Source organism: Bubalus kerabau, chromosome 5 (genome assembly GCF_029407905.1).
Source record: "Bubalus kerabau isolate K-KA32 ecotype Philippines breed swamp buffalo chromosome 5, PCC_UOA_SB_1v2, whole genome shotgun sequence".
Lineage (NCBI taxonomy): Eukaryota > Metazoa > Chordata > Mammalia > Artiodactyla > Bovidae > Bubalus > Bubalus kerabau.
Genome location: NC_073628.1, coordinates 89,001,584 through 89,025,130, shown reverse-complemented (window position 1 = coordinate 89,025,130; position 23,547 = coordinate 89,001,584). Strand labels below are relative to the sequence as shown.

General features: G+C 39.1%; 1 pseudogene; it reads right to left on the bottom strand.

The window, feature by feature from the left end:
* The window catches only part of LOC129654269 (craniofacial development protein 2-like), a 40,368-nt pseudogene extending 17,070 nt beyond the window's left edge, over positions 1–23,298 (bottom strand).
* Positions 23,299–23,547: the final 249 nt, after the last annotated feature.

Here is a 23,547-nt window from a genome sequence, read left to right as displayed (position 1 = left end):
CACTTGCTCTATGGAAGAAAAGCTATGATCAACCTAGACAGCCTATTAAAAAGCAGAGACATTACTTTGCCCACAAAGGTCCGTCTAGTCAAAGCTACAGTTTTTCCAGTAGTCATGTATGGATGTGAGAGTTAGACTATAAAGAAAGCTGAGTGCCAAAGAATTGATGCTTTTGAACTGTGGTGTTAGAGAAGACTCTTGAGAGTCCCTTGGACTGCAAGGAGATCCAACCAGTCAATCCTAAAGGGAATCAGTCTTGAATATTCATTGGAAGGACTGATGCTGAAGCTGGAACTCCAATCCTTTGGCCATCTGATATGAAGAACTGACTCATTGGAAAAGACCTTGATGCTGAGAAAGGTTGACGATGGGAGGAGAAGGGGACGACAGAGGATGAGATGGCTGGATGGCATCATCAACTCAATGGACATGAGTGTGAGCAAGCTTCGGGAGTTGGGGAGGGACAGGGAAACCTGGTGTGCTGCTGTCCATGGGGTTGCAAAGAGTCAGACACAACTGAGGGACTGAACTGAACTGAACATAAGTACAGAGGCAAAGACTGCATTAAGCGCCACAGGGGAGCTCAGTGGGGGAGCCAGGGGGACTCTGCAGTAAACTCTGCCACTACTCCCATGCCAAGGTCATGAGGTTGTATCTCCAGGCATTGATCATCATTTGATAATGGACTGGGCTCCTGTGCCTAATCCTTTTGGTAATGTGGAGCCATAGATCTCCAAGAATACTAGGATCACCTACTCCAGGTTATTGCATTACAGTTTAAGTCATACTGCACTGAATTCAGGATTCCTCCTCCTGCTAATCAAATCATTTAAGTACTCAAGCTGATTCAGGGCCAGCAAGGCAATTTTCTGCAATATGACTCAATGATATAAGGGACTGAGATTGAAAACTACATCCCACTGCTATAAAAATGATAGATTGCTAACCTTATATGGAATATCTCTAGGTTTGTTTCTATCAAAATGAATTTGTTAGCCTGTGAATTGAAATTACCAAAGGTGACTTTTTTTCTTTCTCTTATCTTTCCACCCCTTCTTGGATATATTGGTGAAAATAATGAGGTTATCCAGGCCCTAAATGTCATGGTGAAAAATTTGCAACCTTATCCAACACTCTGATTATCCCCTTTATGCCACAACTGAAGAGAACTGAGGCCTCATTATCTTCCCTGTGGATGACAAGGAGACATAAATAAACTTTTCATTTCTCTTCTTGTCAATTTCATATTGGTCAATGTAAGTTTCATACTGAACCAGGGAGTTAATAGTCAGTAAATATATTTTGCAGAGATGATCATAGTAGAAGACTATAGAAACACTAACTTTTGAAGTTAAATAATTGAATAACCTTTGAAGGAAATAATTGCAATACATACATATATCTGCAAAAGGTATATCTAAGATACATATTTAAAAAAAAACTCTTATGTGGTAAAATTCTAATATATTCACTAATATTTCCACCCCCAATACATGTGAAGTGAAAGTGTTAGTTGTTTAGTTGTATCTGACTCTTTGCAACCCCATGGGCTATAGCCCACCAGGCTCTTTTGTCCATGGAATTCTCCAGGTAAGAATACTGTCTGAGTCACCTGGGAATGCCCCTTCCCAATGTATATGCCTACTATCCCCTCCCCTCACATGTGAGCAAGGTTTATAAATATGATCAACATCACAGTTGTAACTAGGTTACAATATATGGCAAAGGTGAAAGGATTTTGCAGATATAATTAAAGTCAATTAATTGGTGGACTTTAATCAATAGGGAAACTATCTTTGTGGTGAGCTTTTCAAGAGACTCAAAATAAGAGACCCTTTCCCATAGGCCTTGAAGAAGGAAGCTGTCATGTTGTGATTTACCTGTAGACAGAGGAAGCCCCTAGGAGCTGAGGATTGCAATCCTATAACCACAAAGAACTGAATTCTGCCAGTAGTCAGAAGGAGCCTGGACACTAAGCTCTAGATGAGAAACTAGCCCCTGCCATCACCTGGACTGCAGTCCTGTCCTAGGCACAGGACACAGTTAACCCAGACATGGCCTCCTGATCCACAGCAACTGTGAGATGCTAAACACATGTTGTTTAAGCCAATAAATAAGTTATGTTAATTTTTCATGTAGCATTCAAAAAATAGCACATTATTATTCAATAATAATGCAATTCACTTTTTAATGAATCAACAAAAGATTGAACAGATATTTCACAAAAGAAGACATACAAATGGCCAGTAAGCACATGAGAAGATGCTCAATATCATTAGGCATCAGGGAAATGAAGATTAAAATGACAATTAAATATCATCATATGCCCACGCAACACCATTTTTTAAAAAAGTAGATTAACTGGGAATGTATGCAAATAAAATATTACACCACTTTGGATAATGGTTTCACAGTTTCTGATAAGTTAAACAGGTATTTATTCTATGATCAGCCACTTCCACTCTTGGGTAAATATTTCCAAGAGAAATGAAAACATTTGTCCACAAAAAGATTTGTATGTAAATATTCATAGAAAGCTTATTCATAATAATGAAAACCTAGAAAGAATATCCATCACTAGGAGAATGGATTTAAAGCATTGTGAATACTACTCAGCTATAAAAAAGTCACATACTACTGATACATGCAAATATTTGGATGAATCCCAAAAACATGTATTAGAGAAAGAAATGAGACACATGACCTGATAAGCCTGTCTACTCCAGCGTAAATCTCACTATTCATTATAACAATTGTAGCAAGCTTTACTATTTGTATAGGCATTATTACATCACAAACTTAGTCTTATTAAATACCTACTACATTCTTGTGATGAAAGTAGGGCAGTAATCACTATGTCCATCTAGCAAGTGCTAGAGTATTGACTCCAAAACTAGCACCCTGTGCCCCACACCACTCTCTTTCCTTGCCTTCTCCCTTCTTACTTAGGATGAATTGTGTTTCTGTCTAAATCCAAATTTCCCTTTGGGCATTAGATCTTTTTCTCTCTCATGCACTCAAGGACATCATTCTAGCTGATCTCCCTTTCTATCCTGCATTATCGGTTTCCCCCCTCTATTGGAGCACTGCAATCAGCATACAAATATGCTGCTCTATTTGTAAACATTTAAAAAATTCCTCACTAGGCCCCATGTCATGCTCCAGCAACTTTCTACTTTCCTTATTCTCCATTTCAACAAGACTTCGACAGTCATTGCTACTCATTGACTCCAATTCCTTATTATTCTTTTTTCTTTCATAATTTTAAAAACATTTTTAAAAATAAAAGTATAAGGTACATAAAGACAAATATTTTGTTGAATGTATTTACCTAGGTAGTCAATCAAGATATAGAACTTCTCCATCACTCTTCAAAATTCTTTCCAGTTAAACTTTCTTTCCCTAGAGACAACCAGGATTCTGATTTCTATCACCAAAGATTCCTTCCACCTATTATTGAATTTCTTATGTAAGAAGCTACATGGTATGAGCTTTTTTGTGTCTCATTTCTTTCCCCAATACATGGTTTGGGATTCATCCAAATATTTGCATGTATCAGTAGTATGTGACTTTTTTATAGCTGAGTAGTATTCACTATGTTTTAAATCCACTCTCCTAGTGATGCATATTATTTTCAGTCTTTCATTATTATGAATAAACTTTCTATGAATATGGATTGTTTACAGAGAGGGGATCCTTTTGATGTGTAGAAGATTGAACTAGTTGATTTCTAAGGAACCTTTCCCAGGGTACCTTAGTCATCTTGGTTCCTGTGAGTAGTGCTGAAATACACATTGGAATGCACATATCTATTAGAGATCCTGATTTCACTTTTTTTGGATATATATCCAGAAGTGGAATTCTGGATCATATGGTAGTTCTATTTTTAACTTTTTGAGGAATCTCCATAATATATTTTCCATAATGGATGAACCAATTTACATTGCTTCCAACAGTACACAAGGGTTCCCTTTTCTCTACATCTTCACCAACATTTGTTATCTATAATTTTTTTTTGATGATAGACATCCTAAGAGGTATGAGGTGATCTCTCACTATATATTTCCTGATGATTTTTATTTCCCTGATGATTACTGAGGTTAAGAACTTTTTCATATACTTGTTGGCCATTCATGTCTCCTTTGTAAAAATGCCTATTCATTTCCTCTGTCATTTTTTTTAACAGACTGAGCCACAAGGGAAGCCACCTGCTCTGTCAATTTTTAATTGATTTTTTTTTTTTTTTTTGCTGTTGAGTTATATGAGTTTCTTGTGTTTTTGATATTTGGTTGGCAAATATTTTCTCCTATTCCATATGTTGTCTTTTCATTCTGCTGATGGTTTCCTTTGTTGTGCACTGTCTTAGTGTCCATTGGTGAATGAATGAATGACAAAACTCTGGTATACATACACATAATAGAATACTACTCAGTCATAAAAAAGAAATTGCACCATTTGTAACAAATAGATGAAGCCAGATGACTAAGCTAAGTGAATCAAGCCAGACACAGAAAGACAAATCTTGCATGATCTCACTCATATGTGAAATTTTAAAAGTCAGACTCATTTAATCAGAGAGTAGAAGAGTAGTTTCCAGGAGTTGAGGGTGTATGTTTATGGGGAGAGATATTGATTAAGTATAAGATGAATAAGTTCTGGGAATCTAATGAATAGCATATGATAGAGTTAATAAGGGAGAAGGCAATGGCACCCCACTCCAGTACTCTTGCCTGGAAAATCCCATGGATGGAGGAGCCTGGTAGGCTGTAGTCCATGGGGTTGCTAAGCGTCGGGCACGACTGAGCGACTTCACTTTCACTTTTCACTCTCATGCATTGGAGAAGGAAATGGCAACCCACTCCAGTGTTCTTGCCTGGAGTATCCCAGAGACGGAGGAGCCTGGTGGGCTGCCATCTATGGGATCGCACAGAGTCGGACATGACTGAAGTGACTTAGCAGCAGCAGCAGCAGAGTTAATAATACTGTATTGTTTAGTCACTGAGTGTGGATTTGAAGTGTTCTTACCACACACACACAAATGGTAATTATGTGAGGTGATGGATATATTTTGATTAACTTCACTGTGGTATCATTTCACAGTATGTATACACATTAAATCATCACATTATATACTTTAAAATTTAAAATAAATAAAAATTTTAAAGGAGAGAATTGTTTTTTAATTTTAGGAAGTAAATAAGATATCTCACTGATTAGAATGAACAAAAGTAAGACCTAAAATGCCAAAATGACATACGAGTTTGGTGTGACCACTAACCTTTCTTTGAGGCATCATCTGTAGTAGTCTTGCACATGGGTAGAAGATTACAGGCTGTGCAATGAGTTGAACACCTATTCCTCCTGTGCATTACGGCTTTGTCATCCACCAGCTCTAACTTTTGAGGAACTTTTCTTTTCTTACCTATAACCTAAATAAATAAATGAATAAAACTCTCTCTCTCTCTACATATATATATATACACACACACACACATACATTTATATATATTAAATATAAATTACATATATTATATATAAAGCAAATAAATCCCAAGTGCTGTCAGGGGTAAGTACTGCAGTGTTCACAAAGTGTCCAGATTAGAGTTCAGCACAACTAGATCTCAGCATGGATTGAGATGTTGGAGAGAACATAGGAGCACCAGGGGCAGGAGAACTGATAATGACAAGAAGGAAAGACTAGCAGCTCCCAAGACTTATTCAGCAACTTATGATAAACAACAGAAAAGCAACTTATTGTGAGATAAAACCCCAACAGTGGTGGGAAAAATATTCATAAAATTTTATAATCTCCCTTCCTCAGAGAATCTTCTCTATTCACAGTCATACACATCAGAAATTCAACTCCACTGAAGTCTCTGTAAGCTCTGGCTTAGAACCAAGTAGTTAAAACTTGCCTCTCTGAGGAAGAAATAAATTCTCTATATTATTTTTGTTATAAATATTGTTCAACAATTTTTCTTTATAAAAAGTAGCTATATAAACATCTACCTGAAAATAACTCTCACCTTTCTGAATAAAGAAGAAGGAAAAAAGTAAAACTGATCAATGGATTAACGTGTGTATCTTATACTAAGGATGAGTGGAGGAATGTGTAGGTAGAGAGGATAAATATATTATTAATAACCAAGTTACTAAACCACGTTGTGATTGGCCCTAGCATAGCTCTAAGCCAGGGGTCTACAAAGTCTTTCTGTAAAGGGCCAGATGGTAAGTAAAGCTCAATGAGCCATAGAACCTGGGGTGCAAGTATTCAATTTTGTCTTGCAGCAAGAGAGCAAGCATAAACAATAGGAATTGAATGAGTGTAACTGTGTTCCAATAAAACTTGATTTACAAAAATAGATGGTGAGTCTGGTCTAAGCTTTGGTGATAGACACTAAGGTCAAAGGCTGTTTCTGTAATGTGAAGTTTAGACTATAGAAGTCAAATTGATTTCCAAAGTATAAATTCTTTCCATTATTTTAAAATGAGGAATCATCAAGGACAGTTTTTAAAAGTAAGAATGACTACAAAACTATGAAGAAGTTGAAGAATGAGGGTAACTCAAGTCTGATAACAAAGGTGTCTTGTAATAAAACTGACTTTAAAACAATCACATCTTCAGAAGGATGTTGTGAGGGTAAAAAAGAAATAATGTATATGAAAAGTGTAGCTTCACCTTTCTCTTCATAGGATTATTCACATGACTTCAGATAAATGAAAACTCCTCTTCAAACCTCATAATATTTATTAGAGTTATAAGTAAATACCTCTAAGTTGCAGGAAAGATAAAAAGTGATGACATAAATGAGTCATTTTTTGTTAGAGAAAAAATTTTGAAAAAAGAAAATTAATAAACTCCAACATTTATGTCTCCATATGGTATCTGTGGTGACAGTTTGATAAATATTTCAAAAAGTGGTGATCCATGAAAAACACTTATTAAAATATAAAGTGATATATAAATATTCAGTGTTGTTTATATCGTCACATTCACCATCACTATTCCCAACATGAAGATGTCAGTGAAAAAGATGATCAGAAAATGGCACAGATAAGATGATCAGGGACAATATTAAGGCTAAATACAAAGGAGGCGAGTTTTAAAAAATTGCAAGTACAACTGATGTTTAAACAACACGGGTTGAACTGTAGGGATCAACAGATTTTTTTGTTGATAAATACGTGCTAATGGTCGATTGATTGGTTAGATCTTTGAATATGGAACCACCTATGTGGGAGGCCAGCTGTAAAGTTGGGTGGATTTTCAGATGCATCGAAGTTGGCACTCCTAAACCCTGTGTTATTCAAAAGGTAACTCTGTATGTGTGTGTATGTATGCATGTATGTATGTATGTATTTTGGTTTTCAACTAATTTTGTTTTTTAATTTATTTTTTACTTGATGTGTAATTGTCTTGCAATATTGGATTGGGTTAGGGTGTACAACATTTAAATACATTACAAAATGATGACTGTGATAAATCTAGTAACCACCTGCCTTCATACAAAGTGATTACAATAATATTAACCATATTCCTTGTGCTATATTCATTTAATTTTATCAGTCATGTTAAGTAATACTAGAAAAAAACATTGCATTGTTACAAATGCATTTGTTCATTTCTACTACTCTACAGAATGGTCTCTGTTTAAAAAAAAATTATTCCATATGGCAAAATAGTATTGAAAAGGAGAGGGGAAAAAAAAAAAAGAGGAGGAAATTTAGAATTCTGGGAAAAGACGTCTTTCAAATTTTTACTTTAGGAAAATAAAGAGATGTAGTTTGTTTCAAAAAAAATCATATAGAGCAGAGTTCCTCCATTATTTGGGCAACATTCTGCTCAAGGACAAAAATACCTCCTAGAGAGGCCCCACTGATGTATGCCAGTGGAAGGCAAGGGCAAAATCAAGAGGCCTGGGGGCGGGTGTTCCATGTTTCCACTTCTCTAGTAGACATTTCTTGGTGTTTAGGGTCCTGCTTCTTTGCTTATTCATTTCAATTTCCCCTAGAAAAGAAGCCAGTGTTCGGTATTGGCTGCTTTTTCCTCATCTTTTCAGAGGCCAGCAGCTCCCTTCCAAGTCATCTTCCTCTGCCAAGGCATCCTCAGGGACCTGACATCAGTCAGTCATGGCTGTCGAGATCTGCATCCAAATTCACTTTCAGATCCGTGTGATACCTCCACAGTCACCATCATTTTAAGTTATATTTTTCAAACTGTAGATTTCAACAGCCACCTAACAAATATTTGTTATCCCTCACCTAGAAATATCAGTAATCAGTGAACAAGTAGGACTTGAGGGGAATAGGTGCTAGGGAAAGAATAAGATAGTTACACAGCTAAGAGTCCCACTAGAGGTAGACAGAGAGAAACTAGGACATCACCATAAGCTAGGCACCAACCAGAAAATGTCCAGAATGTCTTGCAGCTAATCAACAATCAGAACATTTTGAAACTAAGCAGAGTTACTTGGGCTTCCCTGGTGGCTCAGTGGTAAAGAACCCACCTGCCAATGCAGGAGATGCCGGTTGGATCCTTGGGAAAGGAAGATCGCCTGGAGAAGGAAATGGCAACCCACTTCAGTATTCTTGCCTGGGAAATTCCATGTACAGAGAAGCATGGTGGGCTACAGTCCATGGGGTTGCAAAAGAGTCAGACGTGACTGAGCAACTAAACAACAATCAAGCAGACTTACTTAGGCCACCACAGAAAATGGGTCCAACACCTGCATTTGGCCTTGAGAGATCTAGAAGATAACAGACCCTGAAAAAACGGCATTTCTGCATGTAGTCAAGATAGAAATATCTGGAAAGGTGACAAAACTAGGTGGAAAGGAGATGTTATACTAAAAACTGAGATGAATTACCGTATTTTAGTATATGCTATCGCCCCTGTGCTAATACATATATGATTTAAATAGTGCTACCACAGTCCCGGTTAGACCATCTAGGGTTAAAGGAGACGCTAATGACGTAAGCCTTGATATCTACCCAAGACAGAAAGAAGGTATTCTCCCCTCCCCACTTTCTCTTTGATTATAAAAATGTAGCTTTCTTTGTTCCTGAGGCTGCATCCCCTTGTTAATCCCCTGGTACCTCTCACAATGCTAATAAAATCACTCTTTGCCTTTCACTTCACCTCATGCTGAATTCTTTTTGCATCAGGACAGACAGATCTGAGCTTTAGTAAGTCTTGGGACCAGGTGAGTGGTTTTAATAAAAAGACAGTGAATTTGAGTCCCTCTTAAGTCAGGGATCGTGGGTTCAAGTCCCAGTGTGAGGAGCAGCTGGGTTGGAGTCCTATGCAGAGGAGTGCGGTTTCATAGACAGGTCCTTAAACTCACAATGTTGATTTCCTTCAGGCTTTAGAGATGTGAGTGGGAGAGGCAAGGCAGTACTGAAAATGGAGAGAGTGGATTACAAATGAATAATCCTTGATACCTCAGAGCCCAGTTTCTCCAGAGGAGCCTGAGTAGGGAGTGGGACCTGAGCAAACAGAGCCTTGGTAGCTGTAGACATGGAGGGAACACAGCCAGTATTGTCCAGAGCTTGAAACTGACAAATTACTTAGGTCTCACCAAAGGCCCCCTGCCTCTAAGACCTTCCATATATATGAGGAGCTGGACTGGCCCAAATGGTCCCTTCCAGGCTTAACACCTTCTGGTCCTTCCTAAGGAGAGGATGAGCCACCATCCTGGCTGCTTCTTCTGCCTCAGGACTCCTCAGACATATTGGAGATAATTTGGCAGACCGGCTGTGTGATGCAGAGAAAACTTATCTCCTTTTGTTGCCTGTCCCATAACTTCACATCACCTTCCAACACAGGGCTGTACTGGCTGGAACTTTGCTTCAGGTTTAGAGGTCTCACCTAGGAAATGGAGGAGTGGTGTAAAAAAAAACACAGCACAGGCCAGGAGACAACCTAAATTACAGACATTGTACTTATAAGACTTTCTTATTATGCCTATCTCTGAAAATGTTATTAGATGTATCAGACACATTCCTAGTGATCCTGAATCTGTATTTAGAGGCAGGCATCCATAACTGGGGCTTCTCAGGTAGCACTAGTGATAAAGAACATACCTGCCAATGCAGGAGACATAAGAGATGCAGGTTGGGAAATCCTCTAGAGAAGGGCATGGCAACCCACTCGAGTATTCTTGCCTGGAGAATCCCATGGACAGAGGAGCCTGGCAGACTATAGTCCAGAGGGTCGCAAAGAGTTGGACATGACTGAAGTGACTGAACACACACACACACACACACACACATAATCGAGCCCATATAGAGCATATAACTAACTCCTGTCCTGAGCAAAGGTTGAACAAAACTGTCAATTATCATATATGATCCCATAAAGTAATATAAAATATAATTATGATTAATGGAGAATCAGTATCACCTAAAACCACCTGCTCCTAATGAACAAGGAAGCCCCAAAGGTTCAGACTTCCATTTTTGACAAAGGACTCTCACACATAATATAAATGAAGTGTCTAGTAAGCTAAAAGTCCTATAATGAGGGCAGGGTAGATAAATGCCCCTTAAAATAATTCATTTGACCACATTATGTTTCTAGCTCAGTTCAGTTCAGTCACTTATTCATGTCCGACTCTTTGCGACCCCATGAACCGCAGCACGGCAGGCCTCCCTGTCCATCACCAACTCCCAGAAGTCACTCAAACTCATGTCCGTCGAGTCGGTGATGCCATCCAGCCATCTCATCCTCTGTCGTCCCCTTCTCCTTCTGCCCCCAATTCCTCCCAGTATCAGAGACTTTTCCAATGAGTCAACTCTTTGCATGAGGTGGCCAAAGTATTGGAGTTTCAGTTTTAGCATCATTCCTTCCAAAGAACACCAAGGACTGATCTCCTTTAGAATGGACTGGTTGGATCTCCTTGCAGTCCAAGGGACTCTTAAGAGTCTTCTCCAACACCACAGTTCAAAAGCATCAATTCTTCGGTGCTCAGTTTTCTTCACAGTCCAACTCTCGCATCTATACATGACCACTGGAAAAACCATAGCCTTGACTAGACAGACCTTTGTTGGCAAAGTAATGTCTCTGCTTTTTAATATACTATCTAGGTTGGTCATAACTTTCCTTCCAAGGAGTAAGCGTCTTTTAATTTCATGGCTGCAATCATCATCTGCACTGATTTTGGAGCACCCAAAAATAAAGTCTGACACTGTTTCCACTGTTTCCCCATCTATTTGCCATGAAGTGATGGGACCAGATGCCATAATCTTCGTTTTCTGAATGTTGAGTTTTAAGCCAACTTTTCACTCTCCTCTTTCACTTTCATCAAGAGGCTTTTGAGTTCCTCATGGTTCTAACCAGTGGCAAATATATCCATAGGTAGACTTTAGGGTGATAGCAATTTGTCAAGGGTTAAAATTTACACTTAGAATGACTTATGTAGGACCTGCTTAGAGGAAGAAACTTTTCTTGGGATCTTGACTTGGTCTATATGTCTAGTCAAATGTCCAATGTGTGGAAGTTTCAACAGAATTTGGCATTAATGAGGTCTCAGTTCTACAGTGTTTAGAATAGGTGACTTTGAAGTCTATATTGAAGAAAAATAAATTCCTTCTGGTATCAAATGCAATCCAGGTTTCTAAGCCCTTGACTACCAAATTTAAAATTGGTAACCATGTGCCCTGCTTTATCAACATTATGAGGTTCTGAGAGCATAATTCAAATTTTCCCTCTAGAAGTGATACTGTTAGTGAGTTGGAAGATATAAGGATATTAAAGGATTCAAGGTAGAGATATACACTAAGGTTTTCCAAGATTTATACACTTGCTACTTTCTGCACCACTAGGAATCACTTGTGTATAAATCCGGTAGAGAAATTTCCATTATTGTTGACAAATATGTCCCTAGAGAAATGGCCCACAGGAAAGCAATACTCCTCCTGCATGACTCCAGGTAGTGCCCATCAATTGTGCTGCTAGTCTTGGAATTTGGGGCCTCAGAAATTATTAATTCCACTGCCAGAATACACAGAATAAAGGCTAACATGAATCAAACTGATCAGAGTTTCAATCAGGCAGCACAAGAGCCGACAAAAGGGATGTAAATGTTACTGCAAAGTCACACCAAATCTATCAGTGAATGAAATCCACATCCAGAGTAACTGATTCCTACCAGAGAAGGAGAAGCTGGAGGAGGGCCACTGAGGCTGATGGAACTCAGAACAGGTAGGCTACTCTCACCTCTAAGATGTTTCAGTGAGAAAAAACACTCCAAATCTTTACATGTGTGAGAATTTTTTAAAATCTTAAATATATAAAATGTATAAAGTTACAATTTTTCAAGCTTCCTTTTAGAGGGACTCATCTTTGGGGTCCCAGTCAATCATATTCCAGGAGGGAAAATGTGGCCAGGACAAGAAGAATACAAGTACAACGTACATGTTGTCTGTTTTGAGGGCAGGAGCTATAGTGTCTAATTTGCCCTTACACACAGGGGGAACCTGATGCCTGATTGTGAAATAAATGAACCAGTTCAAGGACTCAAAGGAAAATGAAAGTCACACAGTTGTGTCTGACTCTTTGTGATCCCATGGTCTATAGCCTGCCTGGCTCCTCTAGCCATGGAATTCTCCAGGCAAGGGTACTGGAGTGGGTTGCCATTTCCTTCTCAAGGACTTAATGAATCACCAAAAGTCCTTCAAGCGCGGAACATTTTGTTAAGTCAGGGCTTCCCTCATAGCTCAGTTGGTAAAGAATCCGCCTGCAAGGTGGGAGACCTGGGTTTGATCCCTGGGTTGGGAAGATCCCGTGGTGAAGGGAAAGGCTACCCACTTCAGTATTCTGGCCCAGAGAATTCCATGAACTATGAGCTATAGTCCGTGGGATCTCAAAGAGTCGGACACGATTGAGCGACTTTCACTTTCATAGACCTGCTATCACTTTATTAGAATAACACGCCACACAAACAAATAAAAGGCATTAAGTTTGAGAGTTAAATCTCCTACTTGAAACGAGGATAAACAGGGCTAACAAACTCGGGTGCACAGACGTGCCCCGCACGTTCTAGTGGCAGCCAGGAGAAACCCCTCAGGGCCTCGCCTCGGTTGAGCTAATCCGGGAGCCACGCCTCACCACCCGCTGCTCCTAGCCAATGCCTGAGCGCTCTAGAACCTGAACTCAGGGCAGGAAAATCCTGGACCAGAGATAATGACCCCTCCGATGACCAATTTGGCTTCCCAGCTTCCCAGGGCTTTGCTAAGCCTTCCTCAGATAGCAAAGCCAACAATCAGAGCTCTCCTGCCTCCCTGCCTTCCTCCTTCTCTTCACTCAGGACCAAACTGATAATTCTCCCAGGTTCCCTCCTTTCCGGTTTTCCTCCCCACCGGTATTTCCCTTAATAACATACCTGCACAGTTTAATTCCATCTGGGCATGCAGGCGAACACAGGGAAATGAAAGGAAGACTCTTTAGGGTAATGCAGCAGACATAGCCCAGGAGCCTTTTCTCTGGCCCTTAAAATTAAGACAGACACCAGTCTTCCACTTACAATGCTGTCCCTATAAAGAGGTATCAGTTGCTCTAAGTTAAGGAAGATTTATTGCCTTTAGGAAAGCCAGTAACAATATAATAATTAACATATTTTTGTATGTATAATATGGGCTTCCCTGGTGGTTCAGTGGTAAAGAATCTGCCTGCCAATGCAGGAGACACAAGTTCCATGCCTGGGTCGGGAAGATTCTCTGGAGAAGGAAGCGGCAACCTATTCCAGGATGCCTGCCTGGGAAATCCCTTGGACAGGGAAGCCTAGAGGGTTACAGTCTATGGGGTCTCAAAAGAGTCAGACACGACTGAGCAACTAAAAAAACAAAAAAAAAAACAAACAAAAACAACAAACAAGCAATATGTATAATATACATGTATAAGTAATGTAATTTACTTAAAGTGTAAGCAGTACCATATAAAACAAGAGAGAACACATTTTACCTTTAAAAAGGAAAACAGATCATTAGAGATTAATATTCATTACACTGTGTGTCACTGTGTTCATTCAAGGACGTACTTGAAACCATTTTACTCCATCCTCTTATCCCTTGGGATTTACTATTGTTATCACCTCAAGTTTACAAATAAAGAAACTGAAACACAGATAGGTTAAGTGACTTGTCCTGGGTCATAACATAGCCTGTAATTTTGGATTCTGCAATTCTGGCTCCAGGAGTTGCACTCTGAACTGCTCTGCTCTCTACCCTTCCGTTTTATTATCTGCATCAAGCCTGGTAAATGCTTAATGGAGAACCTCTCCAATTCCCAATCTCAGCTTGCTCATCCGGTTCCAATTTCCTGATTAGCCCTGGACATTTATGACTTAGATTCTGCCTCTCATGATTTATTTCAGTAGCTGAATTTGGAAAGAACAAATTGCAGGGGGATTCTGCTTCTAGGAGTATAGTCAATTCTGAAGCAGTGCCACTAGGTAGTTACATGGAGCAGAGGCTTTCTAATACATTGTTGAACTTATACGATGTGAGGATACACTGCGAGTGCCACATCCCAAGTTAAAAGGAACCCAAGGAGGGCAGAGTGCACCTTCATTTAAAACATCAACAACCTTGGAATCAATGCCTTAACAAAATGGGGATTAGAGACGCTGCTGTCAGGAGGATGATCATTCAGCAGAAGAAATGGTCTTGAGACTGAGCTGCCTTGCTTATTCACACGCCATTCTCAACAGAGCAACCAAGGAGATGCTGTTAGAGTGTCAGTCAGATCATCTCTCACTTCTTCACAACCTTCCCCTGGCTGTGCATCTCATACACAATAAAATTCAAAATCTTTCCTCTGGCCTATAAGACCCTACAAATCTGCTTCCTTGCAACCCCCTCCTCCTCTGTCATTGGCTGTCACTGCCCAGGAGAGCATGTTCTCATGTCCCTAGCTTGAAAGTTGCAGTGAATCCCAAAGTCACTGCAGTTAGAGGCTGTTAGCACACTGTGATCTTTTCAACAGTTCCTTTCTTGCAGAAGATCTGAGTGGCTCATTCCCATGGCTGCCAGAATTGGCCAGGCTGAATTAATCAAACTCAAAGAGCAGATATTTTACCATCTAATTTTTTTTATTTTAGTCATCATACATATTTGCTAATCTATTCTCCCATAAATTCAACTTAATTGGGATAAAAAATCTTTTAATTATTAAAAATATAGATTATTAAATTTTTTGAGAAATTAATTTGCATCTTTCTCTGGTATTCACATTAAGAAGCCTCAGGGTAACATTATGTTGACTAATAGAGGTGATTAAGAAGAGAATTTAAGAAAAAATTATAGTCTTTTACATTTGCCACATGTTTATGAATTCTAGTACTCTTCATTTCCTTTAATTTGAATTTCTATTTGGGGCCATTCCCATTCAGCCTGAAAAACTTCATTTTAACTTCTTTAATCTTAGAATGTTTTACTCCATCATCATCTTGCTTCTAAATTAATAATTTGAATTTTTAGAGCAGTTCTAGGTTTATAGAGAAAATGAAAAGGAAGTACTGAGAGTCCCACATACCCTCTCCTCTTTCCCCTCATCTGTTGTTAACATCCTACATTAGTTTAAAGATTTGTTACAGTTGATGAGCCAATATTGATACAATATTGCTAACTAAGTTCATAGTTTACATTAGGGTTCACTCTTTGTCCTTCATTCTATGGATTTTGACAACTGTATGATGTGCTAGTTGCTTCAGTCATGTCCGACTCTTTGCGACACTATGGATTATAGCCTACCAGGCTCCTCTTCCATGGGATTCTCCAGGCAAGAATGCTGGAGTGGGTTGTCATGCCCTCCTCCAGAGGATCTTCCCAACCCAGGGATGGAACCCACATCTCTGAAGTCTCCTGCATTGGCAGGCAAGTTCTTTACTACTAACACTACCTGGGAAGCCCCTGTATGATTATATGAACGTTTGTGTCCAAAATTATGTATCATGTAAAATATTTTCACTGCTCTAAATATATCCTGTGCTTTACCTATTCATTCCTCTCCAAAACCCCTGACAATGCTGATCTTTTTACTCTGTCTGTAATTTTGCCTTTTCCAGTGTCATCCTGTGGAAATCATATGTGACGGTTAACTTTATGTGTCAATTTGACTGTGCCATGGGTTATCAAGATATTTGATTAAACATTATTCTGGGTATGTTTGTGAGGATGTTTCTGGATAAAAATAATATTTGAACTGATAGATGAAATAAAGCAGAGTGCTCTCCCCAGTGTGGGTAGGAGGCCTCATCTAATTCACTGAAGGTCTGAATAGAACAAAAAGACTGAGAGATGGAGAATTTTCTTTCTTTGCTTACTGTCTTTGAGCTGGGACTTTGCTCTTCTCCTGCTTTTGAACTTGGATTAGAACTTACATTATTGTCTCTCCTGGGTCTTCAGCTTGCTGAATGCAGATCTAGAAACTTGTTAGCCTCCATAATTGCATGAGCCATAATTCCTTATAATAAATCTTGGTATATATGTATATAAATAGGCTTTTCAGATTGGCTTCTTTCACTTAGTAATATATATTTAATATTTCTCTTTGTCTATTTGTGGCTTTTTGACAGCTCATTTCTTTTTATCATTAAATAGTATTTCATTGTCCAAATGTACCATTGTTGCACCATTCACATTTTAGTTGCTTTCAAGTTTTGACAGATATGAGTTATATTTCTGTAAATCAGTGTGTAGCTTTTGTGTGGACAAACATTTGCAACTCCTTTGGGTAAATACCAAGGAATGAGATTGCTGGATCATACAGTAAGAGTGTGTTTAGTTTATAGGGAACTGCCAAACTGTTGTCCAAAGTGGCTACATAATTTTTCATTCTCACAGCAATGATCACCTTTGTTTTGAAAAATATTGTTAGTCATAGAATTGGGGGTTGACATCTTTTTCTTTGCATTAGAAGATGTCATCCTCCTGTCTCTGTCCTCCATTCCTCCTGGTCAGAAGTCAGCAGCCATTGTTGTTTCTGTGGATGATTTCAATACATTTTCTTTATCTTTGCTTTTCAGTAATTTAACTATGATGCAGCAATTTGTTGGTTTCTTATAATTTCCTGAATAAATTTCTTGCCTGGATAAATTCCTCCTACAATTAAATGACTAGATAAGAATGCTTTAAAATAGTCATGTCGATTATTTTTATACAAAGAATTTAGTAGTATGCTAGACACATAGTTCAGTTCAGTCGCTCAGTCATGTCTGACTCTCTGCGACCCCGTGAATTGCAGCACGCCAGGCCTCCCTGTCCATCACCAACTCCCAGAAGTCACTCAAACTCACGTCCATCGAGTCAGTGATGCCATCCAGCCATCTCATCCTCTGTCGTCCCCTTCTCCTCCTGCCTCCAATCCCTCCCAGCATCAGAGTCTTTTCCAATGAGTCAACTCTTCGCATGAGGTGGCCAAAGTATTGGAGTTTCAGCGTTAGCATCAGTCCTTCCAAAGAACACCCAGGACTGATCTCCTTTAGAATGGACTGGTTGGATCTCCTTGCAGTCCAAGGGACTCTCAAGAGTCTTCTCCAGCATCACAGTTCAAAAGCATCAATTCTTCGGCACTCAGCTTTCTTCACAGTCCGACTCTCACATCCTTACATGACCACTGGAAAAACCATAGACTTGACTAGATGGACCTTTGTTGGCAAAGTAATGTCTCTGCTTTTGAATATGCTATCTAGGTTGGTCATAACTTTCCTTCCAAGAAGTAAGCATCCTTTAATTTCCTGGCTGCAATCACCATCTACAGTGATTTTGGAGGCCAAAAAAATAAAGTCTGACACTGTTTCCACTGTTTCCCCATCTATTTGCCATGAAGCGATGGGACCAGATGCCATGATCTTAGTTTTCTGAATGTTTTATACAAAGAATTTAGTAGTATGCTAGACACATAGTAGTAGCTGTTACTATAGAAATATGCTTTCAGGTTATCTGTGAAAATATACAATTAATTATTTCATTTAGATATTTTAAACCATAACTAAGAAATATTAATTATGAAATTACTTTTTAAGAAAACATTGTTCCTCATAGATGGAGGAAAGGTACACTACAGTTTATAAGCAAACTATAAACTGTAAAGGTAAACTAGAGCAGAGGTAAACTAAGCATTACTCATTACAAATTATAAATTAAGTGAATATAAACTATATGGATTTTTTTTGCACACTAATTCTGCAGAGAGATGTACAAATGTTATGATTCAGTAAAGACTTTAGATGAATAATCTCAAAAAAGGAGGTGAGTGGAAAGGATTAAAACCCAGGAAGAGGCTGCTTACATTCTTTGAAGTAGAAAATACTGAGGCTTTACTGTGAACTGTAGAACACTTTACAATTAGGTCATGGGAATTACGAAGAAGAGATGTATTTGTTTTGTTTCTTTTTGATGGCTCCTCCTAGAATTGTTTTCTTTTCTCCAAAATAATGGTTTGTTTCAAGACAATAATAACAAATTTATATATGGTCCTTTCCTAGTTTACAAAGAATTTTTAACACATTTTATCTCCTTTAATTCTTAATAAAGTAAATAAGATCATTACCTCTCATTTATTTATGGGATCAACACGCCCAACTTGTGACAAATGTGGGCATTGAACCATAACTTTCAATGCCAAACCCCATTCAGATGAATATTCCACCATTTTACTGTAGCAAATAAATACTAAATAAATAGCCCCTCATACAGTGAAGTGAATCTGCAATAACTAAAACCCAAACACCAAAATTCGGTGAATTGAGCTTTATCTCTTTTTTTTGTATTTTTTTCTCTAACATTGTTTTTTTTTTTAATTTTTTTATTTTTTAAAATAAATTTATTTATTATAATTGGAGGCTAATTACTTTACAATATTGTATTGGTTTTGCCATACATCAACATGAATCCTCCATGGGTGTACATGTGTTCCCCATCTTAAACCCCGCCTCCCACCTCCCTCCCCATCCCATCCCTCTGGGTCATCCCAGTGCACCAGCCCCAAGCACCCTGTATCATGCATCGAACCTGGACTGGCAATTCATTTCACATATGATAATACACATGTTTCAATGCCATTCTCTCAAACCATCCCACACTTGCCCTCTCCCACAGAGTCCAAAAGACTGTTCTATGCATCTGTGTCTCTTTTGCTGTCTCGCATACAGGGTTATCATTACCATCTTTCTAAATTCCATATATATGCATTAATATACTGTATTGGTGTTTTTCTTTCTGGCTTACTTCACTCTGTATAATCGGCTTCAGTTTCATCCACCTCATTAGAACTGATTCAAATGTATTCTTTTTAATGGCTGAGTAATATTCCATTGTGTATATGTACCACAGCTTTCTTATCCATTCGTCTGCTGATGGACAATCTAGGTTGCTTCCATGTCCTGGCTATTATAAACAGCGCTGCGATGAACATTGGGGTACATGTGTCCCTTTCAATTCTGGTTTCCTCGGTGTGTATGCCCAGCAGTGTGATTGCTGAGTCATATGGCAGTTCTATTTCCAGTTTTTTAAGGAATCTCCACACTGTTCTCCATAGTGGCTGTACTAGTTTGCATTCCCACCAACAGTGTAAGAGGGTTCCCTTTTCTCCACACCCTCTCCAGCATATTGCTTGTAGACTTTTGGATCGCAGCCATTCTGACTGGCATGAAATGGTACCTCACTGTGGTTTTGATTTGCATTTCTCTGATAATGAGTGATGTTGAGCATCTTTTCATGTGTTTGTTAGCCATCTGTATGTCTTCTTTGGAGAAATGTCTGTTTAGTTCTTTGGTCCATTTTTTGATTGGATCATTTATTTTTCTGGAATTGAGCAAACTGAGCTTTATCTGAGATCTGAAGCACTGCCAGGAGTTTCAGAGACATAGGAGAGAGATTTACATGCAGATTTACATACAGATGTACAGTAAACAGCAGCAGGACATACTGAAGAGAAAGAAAGCACAGTTTTTGTGTTGTACCCTAAGGATGAATTTAGAGAAGCAAAAAGAGTGAATAGGATAGGGGGAATGTAATGCAGACCAAAGAATGCAGAGCAAGGGGAAGAGAAATTTCAGGAGAAATGACCAAGTATCAAAAAGCCCTGAGGGGAGAGTGTAATGCAAAAAACAATCCAACAAAAAGAATGATCACAAATACTAGCTATACTGGTACCACAACTGCAACAAAGAAACATTTAGACCATGCCTATAATATGCACTACTTCCTAAACACAGTGGGATTGAGTAACAAGTCTCAGAGCCACAGCTTCTAAGAGATGACACAAAATTTAAAGCAGGTGTGACTGACTTCCAGAATCCAATCTTGTGGCAACTCACAATGTAAAATTGTGCACAACATATTATGCTATCATATTAAGATACGAGGTATTGAATGGGGGCTTCCCTGGTGGCTCAGATGGTAAAGAATCTGCCTCCAATATAGGAGACGTGGGTTTGATCCCTAGGTTGGTAAGATCCCCAAAGAAAGGAATGGCAACTCAGTCCAGTATTCTTGCCTGGAGAATTCCATGGACAGAGGAGCCTGGCGGGCTATGACTGAGTGAGTGACTAACGTTTCATTTCACTTCACTTTCGCATCACAGAGGAGGCTGTAAATGCATGAGTGGGTACAAAATGAGAAAATGAGGTCCGGGAGGCCAGAGAGAAAGGCACTAAGGACAGTGGGGTAGCACTGACACAGTAAGTGCTTCACGCCTAATAAAACCTTTAGGTGGGAGAAGCAGTTTTAAAAAAAGTCATTTCAAATCTGGAATTACCGAAACATCTTCTGTAAAGATGTTCCTAGGTTTGCCCAGAGTGGGACTGCTGCTGTCAAACAACATGATTTTTATTTAAATTTGCAGTAAAAAACTCAGTCAGGGATTATCTGAGTCAGCAATAACATTTAATATTTGTATATTCCTCTTAAAGTTTTCAAAGAGGTGTTGCACACATAATACCATTTGGTTCTTAGAAATTCTGTGAAGACGTTATTGATGTTTCAAGTCTTTTTAGAAGAAAAGAAATCATCTCAGTGAGGCCCAGTGGTAGAAAAAGCCTGGGCCAGGCATTAGACAGACATGGTTTCATATCCGGGCAGAGCCTGACAGTTACTAGTTTGCTACACTGGATGAGTTATTAACTTTCCTGGACCCCAAGGAGGCCAGAAGATGATGTCAATCCCAAGGTCCTATATGCAAAATAAGGATTATGGTTTATAGTTTGCCATGTTTCTTATTAATATCATGTAGGATCATTGTTTGCTGTTTAGTCACTAAATCATGTCCAACTCTTTGAGACCCCATGGACTGTAACCCTCCAGACTCACAAAAAGATAAAGCTCAATCTGGCTTGCCACAATTTTAGAGGTTTCATTTTTGGCTGATCAGAATGACTGGGAATCATGACTGGAAACAAGCAAAATTGTGCCCCAAACCTGTCGTGAAGTTGTCTGATTGTAGCCCAATCTTTAGGCTAAGAAAACCTCCTCAAACCCACTCTCGCACAGTCCTCATTGAAGCCCATTCCTGACACTTCAGAGTAGACCTTGTGCATGTCACAGGGGATGAGCGGAAACTCTTAGAAGAGGTGGCTTGCTGCTGCAACCCTCTGTCTTTGTGCTGGCACCATTGCATTAAGAAATGTCCTTTTGAGAAGCTGGTGACTGGCTGGCTTGTGTTTTTGGTCACAGCTAATAATCAACTGAAGGCACATTCTTTGGGCGCCTATTGCGTACAAGCTCGGTGCTTTGTTCTCTTCTAAATCCTGACCAAGGTGCAAAGGAGGGAGGAAGAAACATAGACACTACAAGGACTTTCCACATTGAAGGAAGTTCTGTGGAGAACATAAGACAACCAGTATCTTGTTAACTGGTGAAATGTGTGTTTCCCTGATTAGAAGACTTAGGCATGAATTCTACCTGGATGCTTTCTTATTATGCTCAAGGGGACCATTTTCTTCAGAGATGTGTTGGTGAATCAGCACATATAGATTCACTTTATTTTCAGCTCTTGGGAATTCAAGAAACAGATTTCTTCTAGGAAAATGTCCAAGGTAATGCTTGGAATTTCTTGAATAAACAAATGGTGGTGGGACACATGTGTGTGTTCTTATTTTTTTAATCTGTTTTATCTATTATCTATTTAATCTATCTCATTTTTAAAAGGAAGTATGGAAATCGATCAGCCAGTTTTTCACCTGTTTGTTTAAGCCAACTTGTCCTTTGATGTCAGGAATTTATAAGAAGTAAAATACATAGAATGAGAATTTTGACATATCTGTCACATATCATTTCAACTTCAATGAAGAAAATGTATTCTTTGCAATAAGAAAGCTCTATTTATATATACTGAATATTATTCAGGAGTATTCTTGGGAAGTACTTCCCTGGTGGTTCAGTAGTAAAGAATCCACCTGCCAATTCAGGAGACATGGGTTCAATCCCTGGGTCGGGAATATCCCCTGGAGAAGGAAATGGCAACCCACTGTAGTGTTCTTCCCTGAGAAATCCCATGGTCAGAGGATCCTGGTGGGATATAGTCCATGGGGTCGCCAAGAGTCAGACAAGACTTAGTGACGAAACAACATCAACAACATTCTCGGGAAAATATGTGTTTCCGTGTGTTGTTTTCACTTTTGGTAGTGTACTTGCATAGCTGGATCCCACAGGTAAATACTTCCTGAGGAATAATGACAGAACAATAGACATTATCCTGGTGGCAGTTACAATGAGAAGCATATTAATTTCTAGTATGGGCTTTAGGTGCACAGGCTTTAGTCGCTGCAGCTCATGGGGGCCAGAGTGCTGGCTCAAAAGTTGTGGTACACAGGCTAAGTTGCTCCTTAGTATGTAGGATCTGCTCAGACCAGGAACTGAACCCATGTCCCTTGCATTGGCAAGCAAATTCTTAACTACTAACCACAGGGAAATCCTCTTGTTAAATTGCAACTGTTTATATGTTCAGGATCATAGCTATTTGGTTGGTTATATATGCTGCAAATGAACAGAGATCATTCTGTCATTTTTGAGATTGCAGCCAAGTACTGCATTTTGGACTCTTTTGTTGACCATGATGGCTACTCCATTTCTTCTAAGGGATTCCTGCCTGCAGTAGTAGATATAATGGTCATCTGAGTTAAATTCACCCATTCCAGTCCATATCAGTTCGCTGATTCCTAGAATGTCGACATTCACTCTTGCCATCTCTTGTTTGACCACTTCCAATTTGCCTTGATTCATGGACCTGACATTCCAGGTTCCTATGCAATATTGCTCTTTACAGCATCAGACCTTGCTTCTATCACCAGTCACATCCACAGCTGGGTATTCTTTTTGCTTTGGCTCCATCCCTTCATTCTTTCTGGAATTATTTCTCCACTGATCTCCAGTAGCATATTGGGCACCTACTGACCTGGGGAATTTCTCTTTCAGTATCCTATCATTTTGCCTTTTCATACTGTTCATGGGGCTCTCAGAGCAAGAATACTGAAGTGGTTTGCCATTCCCTTCTCCAGTGGACCACATCATGGCATCTGGTCCCATCACTTCATGGGAAATAGATGGGGA